Below are 10,995 nucleotides of genomic sequence, written 5' to 3' on the forward strand. Positions count from 1 at the left end.
ATAATTTAGATGAGATTATTTTTCCTCCATTTTTTATAAACAACTCTACTTAAAGTTTTCGTAAAAATATGCATTTCTGGATTACATGGGGCAAAGACTATACTAGTACCTTAAAAGCAAACGACACAAAATTCAAATATTTCTGAGAAGTATTGGTCAGTATAAACAATATATCACAACCATAATATGAAAAGCCACTATTTGCTCTGAGCTGTATAATGTGTTTAGAATGTTAGACACTAAAAATATTCTAACACTCGAGGGTTTTTTTAGTTCAAATTCCCAGAGAGGATTTTTTTAAATCATACATTAAATTTTGTTCAGTGATTTTACACAAAAAAGTTCTTTTTGTCATAATTCCAAACCTTTCAAAAATAAGAACTTTGTTCATTTTTTGTGCATAAAAATTATAATTTCAAACACTTAAAACCACATCTACTTTTGATTATGTCAATATAGGATGAAGCATTTAATCGTACACCCAACTTGAAGGACACATACGAGGGTTGTGCAAAAAGTTCGTGGACAATGACGCTTTTGTTAAAATAAATGGTTCTATATGTATGTATTGTATTATATAAATATTGCATGTAGTTGAGTGTAACATTGAACATTTTCACCCCAAGAAAACAATTGTCAACCGAGGCGCAGCCGAGGTTGACAAGGGTTTTCGAGGGGTGAAAATTTTCAATGTTACACTCAACTACATGCTATATTTATTATATAAATATTGCATGTAGTTGAGTGTAACATTGAAAATTTTCACCCCAAGAAAACATTGTCAACCGAGGCGCAGCCGAGGTTGACAAGGGTTTTCGAGGGGTGAAAATTTTCAATGTTTCACTCAACTACATGCTATATTTATTATATTATACTGAATGTTTTATACAAATACATATAACAGTGAACCGCGCGCGCATAAATTCTGCGCAGTCGCTATTTTTTGGAATACCACCCTTCGTTAAGCAATGTTAACTGTTGCTACGCTGGAGGGCGTGGCTTCATTATTCAGCGGGTAGTAGTGTTTTTTAACAAATGTTTCTCGACCAATCAGATTCAACTAATTTACATGAAAGTATAATATTATATTATACTGAATGTTTTATACAAATACATATAACAGTGAACCGTGCGCGCATAAATTCTGCGCAGTCGCTATTTTTTGGAATACCACCCGTCGTCAAGCAATGTTGACTGTTGATACACTGGAGGGCGTGGCTTCATTATTCAGCGGGTAATAGTGTTTTTTAGCAAATGCAATCAGATTCAACTAATTTACATGAAAGTATAATATATCAAAATATTTCTTATGAAAAACCAAGACAGAATGATTTAATTTTTATTGATGAAACTTAATATTTTTGTAAAAATCGGGGTCTTTAAAGATCGCAGATTGTGCGCACGGACCAGTCTGATGTTGCGCTACTTTCATTATAACGTCAAACATTTGGATTTTGACTCAACACATGTTCATGGACACACAACTACATTTCTTTTTTAGGGCGCAACACACTACCGAGTGCTAGGAATAATCTTAAAGTATAGATTATAATTTATTTAACTTTTAGAATTCAAAACAATGCACAAAAATTTACGAGCGTCATCTAAATAAACGGTTTGTATACAAAAACTGCACAGCCCAGCCCGACGCTGCGCTAGATTTATAACAACGTCATGAATAGAAATCTCCATTTTTCAGTAAATAACGTGTTTTCAAATTCTTGCAGTGTATTCAAATTTGTACACACCATTGAAAAATCGTACATAACCTATCTCAAATCGATACAATAAATATATTTCAATAATTCTGAGTTGTTTTAACAAACATTTTGTCTCTTACGTCGTTTAAACCTTATTAAAACTGATTTTTTTGATCGAACGCTGCCCCGTGCGGACGACCAACGTCGCTTTTTTTGTCGAGTTTTGACACATATTTGTAAGGGTTTTTGTTTAGTATTTGTACTGTCTATATGATAAACGATACTTAACATATCATAAAATGATTATATTCTCTTTATTTGTTATACATAAATTTTTAATTAATTTTTGACTTGTTTTATATAGAAAATAATCATTTTAATCCAAACACTTTACATCAGAGTTTATGTCATTTTAACCTTGGTCCATGCGCACCCTCTGCGATCTTTAAAGACGCATATTTTTACAAAAATATGACGTTCCATCAATAAAAATTAAATCAATCTGACTTTTTTTTCATAAGAAATATTTTGATATACAACAGATTTATATAGAACCATTTATTTTCACAAAAACGGCATTGTCCACGAACTTTTTGGACAACCCTCGTATACAAAAACTAAATGCTAATGTAACATCATTACAAGACATTTCATGCTAGCAGTTTATTCAAAGAGCGACCTAATCGTAGCATCCAGTGTATGCGCAAAACTTTTGTCAGTCGTAGTTTTCTTTTAATCTTAACATAAAAATAAACCATTTTGAATTTATTTACAAAATGTTTTGTTTGGAATCATGAATATCTTTTGATGGATGTGTTGATCTGTTAAATGGCTCTTAGCTGATTAAAAATTCGCAATAATCACATTTCTCAGGAAAGGTGAAATAAAAACAAATACCGCGTAATGATGCTAAAATAAATATTCAATGAAGTCGGCTATCAGAGATCTTTTCGGTCAATTTCAACCATCACTCCATGCGCTGGACGAGGTATTCCGATATTTATTATGTTTTATGAGGTATTTTATTGAATGAAGTAAAGTAAGAGCAATGGAAAAATAGAATATCAGTGATTACACTGTCATCACAAGTTTTTCAAGCATTGAAAATCGCTTTGGGAGATTCATACAAAGTGCGCGGCTAATGACGTCATTGCATTGCTTTGAAAAATAACACCGCACCAGCGTACTTTTACACACTCAGGGGTCAAATGGTTCTGAAAGGGTGCAATTGATTTTGATGAGTGTTTTAAATATCTATCACCTGTCTGATAGCTATCTAGGAAAATTTTCGATAATATTTATTTAATCTGGGCAAACCATTGCACTCTCCTTCTTTTTCGTAGTTAGTTCGGTTGGATAAATAAGGTATAGTCGGATGCATTGCATTCGCACTTGTAGTATGAGTTTTGACAGTTGTGGATGCATTCCGTTTTTATTTTTGTTTGAAGGTTCCAAATGAACTATATCTTATTCAAATGTACTAAACTGTAACTTCAGGAGCTTTTTTTCTTCTGCCTTTAGTTTGAATAGTTACCAATTATTTTTCTAGAGTTTTATAGGCGGAGTCATGTTGATAGACAAAACTTAATATTTAGATTTTTACCTTGGCGGCCAAAGAGGGGGAAGAACCTGGTTTCCAAAGTCTTCTTACATTTCACACAGAAGACTCATTATCTCTTTGAAAATGATTAACAGTGTTTTACTGATGTGTAATAAGATTTTTTTTAATTTAATTTTTAAACCTGCTTTGGGGTTAAAACGTTCGAAAACTACGTTTTCCCCTACAGAAAATTACAAAATCCAAGAGCTACTCTTTTTATACAATAGCCTAATATCTTCTAGAAGTTGATTGATGGTGTCCTGTACATGTGCAATACGGTTTCAGATTTTTTTTGAGTTTCTGATTGACAATATCTTTGTACATGTGGTTTTTAGAGACCACGTGTTCCAATAATCTTTTGGAATTCACATGGGTATCAATTGCACTCCGATGTTATTATTATTAGAATTTTGTTTAAAATCTTGTATGTCAAAAGAAGAAAACACTTCCTGTGGCCTCTCTCTAGACATATAGATATATCGACGACGTATTGTTAATTAACGTTGGTTATTTCCATTCTTATGTCGATAGATATATCCCGGTGAACTTGAGATTAAAGATACTACAGAGTCCGACACATCTGTGTCATATTTGGAAATTTTACTTGAAATGGTAATCTAACACCCAAGCTCTATGATAAACGTGATGACTTTTACTTTCCAATCGTCAACTTCCCTTACTTATGCAACAATATACCTTATCACATGCAAACGGGGCTTACATCTTTCAGTTAATTCGATACATAAGGGCATGCTCTACGTATGTACAATTTCTAAAACGAGGAAAATTATTAAAAATCAAGTCACTGAAACAAGAATATCAGCAGTCTCGTTTTACAGTCGTCTTTTCATAAGTTTTATGGTACATTAGATACAATGACCTTACCATCAAGTACAATTTATCATTGAGTCAAATGCTGACCTACTTTTCCCATACTAATTGTTAGTCCATTACATGCACAGTAATTTATTGTTGGATTTTCCGTTATTTTCTGATCATTACAAGGAGCACACGACGGATGTGACGGGTCGACAGGGGATGTTCAATTCTTCATGGCACCCTGATCCCACCTCTTACGTTTTGGAGGTCCGTGTTTGCTCTGCTCCTATTTTGTAGTGTTTAATGGAATTTTGAGTTTAAATACTGTTCGTTATCTTCATATATTATATATTATTTCCAAAATGATGTTTTTCCTTTTAAAAAAATCTCGTTCCTTGAATGCTTCCTCAAATCAAAGCAGTGGAAAAATTATTTAATGGAAGATTATTGAGTGCTCCGTGGATATGTAATATAATTTGTTTAATTTTAATTTCACCTAGAGGGTTAAAAGGAAGTTTAAAACAACGATTTTCATTGATAAAATCTTTCTTTGCAGATTTTTTCAGAACTTTTAGCAAAAATACATTGCAACTTCGTTAAAATCGGATTATATACTTCTTTGTTCCCTTTACCTATTTTTATTTAAAACAAGTATCAACTAGCATCAACTCAAATTGACTTTGAAGCCGTTAAGTAGAGTGGTATATTTTTCTAAATAATCGACAATTACGCCAATGATTTCAAATAATCTTAAAATAGCCTTCTCCTTGTTGTAGATACTCCATATTTTTGATTTTCCAGTTTATTCAGTTTCCGTCAAACCGACAGCTGCAGGTGTTGACACACACGACGGCTTTCATGTCCTTCAATACCTCTTCTTTCATCCAAACTCCATGCTTTTGATATCTTTCCCTTTCTGTTGGAATATTGATGAGCTGTTATATCCACCTATTGTATAAATACACGAAGTCAATATAAAAAAATACATTTGTGTTTGATAATCTTCTTTCTTTTAAGAGTTTATTAACAAACGCGTTAGGTCAACAGTATCTATAACGTTCTCGGACTGATATCGATGTCTGTGTTGGTATATGCATGATGAAACCAAATTAATATTGACTTAACTGAAGTAAAACGTCAAAGGCGACATTACTTAGTGTTTCACATTATAAACTAATGGATATAGACTCGTAAAAAATCCCTTGCTTCTTGTATATGCATCTGAGAGCAGGACATATGTCCCAAAGTAATTCCTAATTCGACAATTTATTCGTCAACGGTAAGTACTTTTAGCATCAGTAAAATTTGCTTTCTCTTTTCTTATGAAATCACGACATGCATGTACATGTATTACTCCATAATTACAGTTTTTTTTTTCAAATGTATTCCTGAATTCATTTTAAAAATACCACATAAAGATGCCCGAGACAAAAATTTCTTTAGAAAAAAGCTTTCTGGTTCGATATCTTAAGACTGAGATTTGTAAATACTGAAAAAAAAAATATTAACTAGAATTCAGTCATATCCTGAAAGTTTCTTATATTTAATTTCTTCATTGGACAAAAATGAAGTTTTTAAGAGGAATGATAAATAACCATTTACATGGTGTTTTTGGTACCTAGATGTTTTTCATCGAATGTGCAATTTTTGAATTTTGCAATCAATGCTAGAAGAATAAAGATATTTTCGAAAATGTGTCATTTATTTTCCCCACATATGATTTCCCCCTAAATTTTACTCCTTCATAAGCAATATGTCTGGAAACTCAAAAGGAAATTTTAATAGATGTAATTTTTTATGAAATTCTATCTGTAATGATTTGCTAGATAATCCAAGGCGTAAGAATTAGCCACGTCATTTAATGAGTTCCTCCATTCGTCACTTGACAATTGATTTTGTGTTGTTTCACTATCTATTCGAGAACATTTTACTGATACCTAGCTGCTTTTTGAGGAAAAATATCTCAAGAAAATATTATTTTAATTAAAATACAGTCTTTTTATTCCTTTGAATTTTTAGAATAAAAAAAAGAAATTTGAATTTAATTTCTTTAAGTATATCATCAAACCTTTTCATTGAGGGTCTAATGAAAAGATAAAAATAATTATGTTTTAGAAGAAATCGTTTTGTTAACTAAAGTCTCCAGAATACGTACAAGAGTGATGGAAAAGATACAAGAAAATTGGAAAACCGGTTGTTACGGAAAAAATATAGGCAATAAATTATTGGCAAACCCAATATTTATAGAAAACGACATGACATTTAATCGACGAAATTGCCGAAAACTTGCAGAATTTATTGACAGTGACGCAATATTAAACTGCTTCTCCTTTGGAAAGTTTTTGGGCATCGCAATTTTTTTGTACTACATATTATAGCAAACCATTACACATTGATGGCTGCACAGAGAATACTACATCATTTTTTGGCTCTTTCCAATCCTCATAAAACAGCAAGCAACTAAATTTTTTTTATGCAAAAGATCGAAGTCTTTAAGATTGGCATACTATGTATGAACTAGAATCTTCATGGTTATGATCATTTTGTTAACTTTTACTGTGGTTGTCATTATGGATATCGATGACAGGAAATCTTCCAAACCTGTAATGGCCACTGTGTCCAAAGCCATCAGAAACTTGTCTATTCTGATTATCTAGGATTACTAATTTTTCTCACTTGTCATAACAAATACTCCCTACACCCTTCATTCCATAACTACATTTCTCAGGGCCATTATCACAAAATGCATTTATCGATGAGGCTCAAGTGTAAAAGAATTTCAAGTTTTCCTAGCCATGGAACCACTGAATCGAGAGATATAATACATTTGCAATTTTCACGTTGGCATTGAATTTCAGATGTAATGTTATAGAGGAAATGAGCTTTCAGCGGTGATCCAAAATTTGTCCATTATACTCAGGGCATGCTCATCGGTTAGTCATAATGATAATCCAAATGACGTTTTGAAATTTTGTTTATACGGAAGCGGGCGTGAGCGAGGGGTTCCTTTGTACATATTTTTACGTGTAAATTCCAGTGTTTTCAATAATGATAATAATAATAATAATAATAATAATAAAATTATGTAATTCTCTATAACAGAAAAATTTATCCCAAAGTACTAAGTATTTTTGGGAAACAAATTCAAAAAATAATCAAAGTTATTCAAAATCTTTGTTTAAACGCCATTGATTTAAAGTAGGTTATTAATTGAAATCATCGAGAAGTCATATTGACCATACTATTGCATTTATTCCTGTTCTCTTTATGTAGATTCTACTTTGATCCCAGACGGAATTTTTGGTCACCATTTCTTTTCATAAGAAAAACTCTTGACATATTTTATTCTTTCCAATTATTCATGAAAGGAATAAAAACTTTGAACAATAACCCTTTCAGAATGAGACATGAAGATAAGAAATAGTATTCAAGCTCCATTTAAACAACATAAATTGGGAACAGAGCAAACACTGACAGCTAAAACATCAGAGATGGGATTGGTTACCATAGTTGGGTGAGCACCCCCTACCGACCGGTCACAGTGTCTTATTTCCTTGTCATCCATAGACAATTCAGTGTGTAAACAATGGCTTACCAATAGTAAGTCACCATTTGACTTAATGATAGGTTGTAACTGATGAAAAAAAGTCACTGTGTGAATCATTAAACTTGGTTATATGATGACTTCAAACGAGACTGTTGATATTCTTGTTTCATAAACTTGAGTATTAGTAACTTATCTTGTTTTAGAAATTGTTCATACGTAGAACATGCCCTTGCGTATCGAATCAACTGAGAGACATGAACTCATATATAGGTGATAGGGGTATGTTGCTACATAAGTAAGAGAAGTTGACGATTGAAATCTTCACGTTTGTTATAAAGCTTGGTTGTTAGATTACCATTTACGTCTTTTTATAGTTCTATATCCAAATATGAAACAGATTTGTCAGACTCTGCGGTATCTTTTATTGGAAGCAAGTGTTTTTTTCTTTTAAAGTTGAAGTTTTTAAAACATATTCTGCTTCATCTGAATACAAGAATAAGTCTGCTAATTACGGTGCAAAAATGATAAACATGGGAATTCTAACAGATTGTTGGGAGACCTGATCTCCAAAAACTACATAGATATTGTCAGAAACTCACGCATCATTTAAATATCAAATTCAAGTATTTGTGTGTGCAGTTAGAATATTTCTTAGGAAATAACTTTGCAAATGGTCAATGACAAGGTAAATATATTTATATGTTCCATTTTTCTTGAAAAAAAAACTGTCTTTAATGTCAAAAAGATTGGACTGATCACAAGTAGCCTTTCACAAAATATTCCTTTCGAAATAGATTCCTTAGCCTAATGAATTCGAAGCGTAACCGCCAAGCAAGCCGATTTACAGGTCATTTTTCAAAATCTACGTCATTATATAAATTTATCGTTGGAAATGGTTGAATAACGTCTTTTGATAAATTTCTTTAAAGAATTAAAATTTTATTTGAAATAACCGAATAATTTAACAGTTTTTGAAAAGTTAAATTGCAATTTACTTTAAAAGCAAGGAGGAAAAACAACGTCATATACTTCTTGTATTGAAATTAAAGAGCCAAGATAGAGTAGGCGATACACATAACAATTACTACAGATAACTTGGAACAGTCTATTGATTTGGTGTATCTTTGCCCATTCAAGTCGACCAGACGTGACGATGTGGCAATTCAAAGGACAATTTAGAACAATTAAATTAAAACATTGCACACAGGCAGCATCTGCTTCATTTTCATTAAAGTCACATGATTTTTTTGATTGACTAAAAATAGAAACAAGTCAATATCAGTTGTCAATGTCACATAAACATCCGTCTCACCATCCATTCAATCACTAGGTGAATGGTTTACATATATTTCTCATTAAATAAAGGACAGAATCATGTTTCATTAAAGAACTTCTTTTCATTGCGAGATTCATTACTTTTTAAAATTTTCATTGAGGACAGCTATCACATTTTTATCCATATAAATGGTTTGGAATAATATATGTTTCCAAAACGAAATCGTGTTAAACCTTTGTTGAGCAATGCAAATGAGATGAAAAGCATTCAGAAAAGATGGTTTCAAATTTAGGTCCATATTGTAAATCATTTAATGTAAGAAAATCCTTGAATGTGCTTTTCAATTCTCGTTTGAAATAAATCTATTGATATGTTTTTTTTAATCACTAGATTCTCATTACTTGTGATTTTTTGTTTGCAATCATCGCGTCTGTTCTCTTGTCATAGATACAAAATCGAAAGAAACATTATTATCAACAGAACCGGTAATACATAAATATGTATATATAATATCGTACGCTTGTTCTTTCAGCAATGCATGTATGTCAACAAAGCCATTAAACATAGCAAATTTTTCCGTAATTCGTATTTCTAATTCAGGATTTTTTATCCTAAGACAGTATTAGAAATCTTAGGATGTGATATTCGTGAATAAGACATCCTGAAGATAGTTATTGCAGTATTGAAAATAACTTACTGTACACTTGATTCATAATTACACACTGAATTCTTTTCGGTTTTTCCCGATCATGACTAAGAGCACATGGTGACACCTGCCGGCGGTTGACAAGGATTCCTACCGGTATTTTTCCATGGCACCTGATCCCACTTCTGATGTTTTAGAGGTCCATGTTTGCTCTGCTTCTGATTCGTACTGTTTTAATGGTCTTTTGAGCTTGATAGCTGTTCAATATCTTTTTATTTAATCTGCAAAAATATAAAAAGAAATCTTTGGTAATAATAAAGAAGTTTCGAATTTTATATATATTTGCATTTAGGACTAAATGCACGTGGATACAGTAATTATTTTCGAAATTTTTTTTTCTAGCAATTGTTCCTATAGAGATTGCAATTAATAGTATTGTTAATTTAATATCTGAACGAGCATGTTAAGAGAAAGTACATATTTATGTTAAATTACTTTAAAAAGGAAGCAAAGCCCCTGGTGCTGTATTTTATTATGTCTTTATCTGTCCAAGAAACATGATATTCAGTGACTGTTTTCTTACTTTTCTAACAGTATACAAACTAGATAGAATGTTCTATCGTTAAAATGATATTGTCCTACGGACCCGGTTTAACGATAGAATTCGTTCCGTGTATTCGTAATGTAGCAGAAAGAAACACGGGCGATAACTCGCATAGTGCATTTACTAGGAACAATCTTGAGAGTTCCGAATGTAAACATGGAGGTAATTTGAATCGAGAGAATAACGTTGAGAAAATGAATGGGATTTTCGTATTTATATGGATTGTTTTTTTGGGATAAAAGGCATAAGCAATCTCAAAAAGGTTTGTTATGATTAATTTGCAAGTTATTTTCAGTGCAAATCCGTTTGTATCCTTCAAAATCGTTTCGGTGCGATTCTGCAGTTTTTTGCTACATTACGAGTATATAGGCGGTATTCTAACTGTGGTGAGGGCTTGTACCGAGACACAGTTAGATTATTCTAACTATATACAAACCTCTTATCTAATGAGCGCAATATTTTTGCGAATAACTTTATAATTTTGCGAGTGTCCGCTGTTGTTTACATAAAAATGTATAAATAATCTATGGATGTTTAAAAATAGCAATTATGCAATATACCTTGAGCATAACAATGCATAGGATCAGAATTTTAAAAATAGTGAAAAATTTAAGAAACAAGCAAATAATTTTCTTTTCCACTCGAAAGAAAATAAATGATTTTCTAGACGTTACTTTTATAAGGCGAATCGCCACAAGTGTTTCTTTAATGAAAGGGGGAAGTCATGATGACATTTTGAAGCAAATTTTCAAATGTCTGTCTCAACACTTGCTGTTGAATATCAACCATAGAATCTCTCTTTG

Source organism: Saccostrea cucullata, unplaced genomic scaffold (genome assembly GCF_032062105.1).
Source record: "Saccostrea cucullata isolate Sc308-1 unplaced genomic scaffold, CSIRO_AGI_Scuc_v1 ctg378, whole genome shotgun sequence".
NCBI lineage: Eukaryota > Metazoa > Mollusca > Bivalvia > Ostreida > Ostreidae > Saccostrea > Saccostrea cuccullata.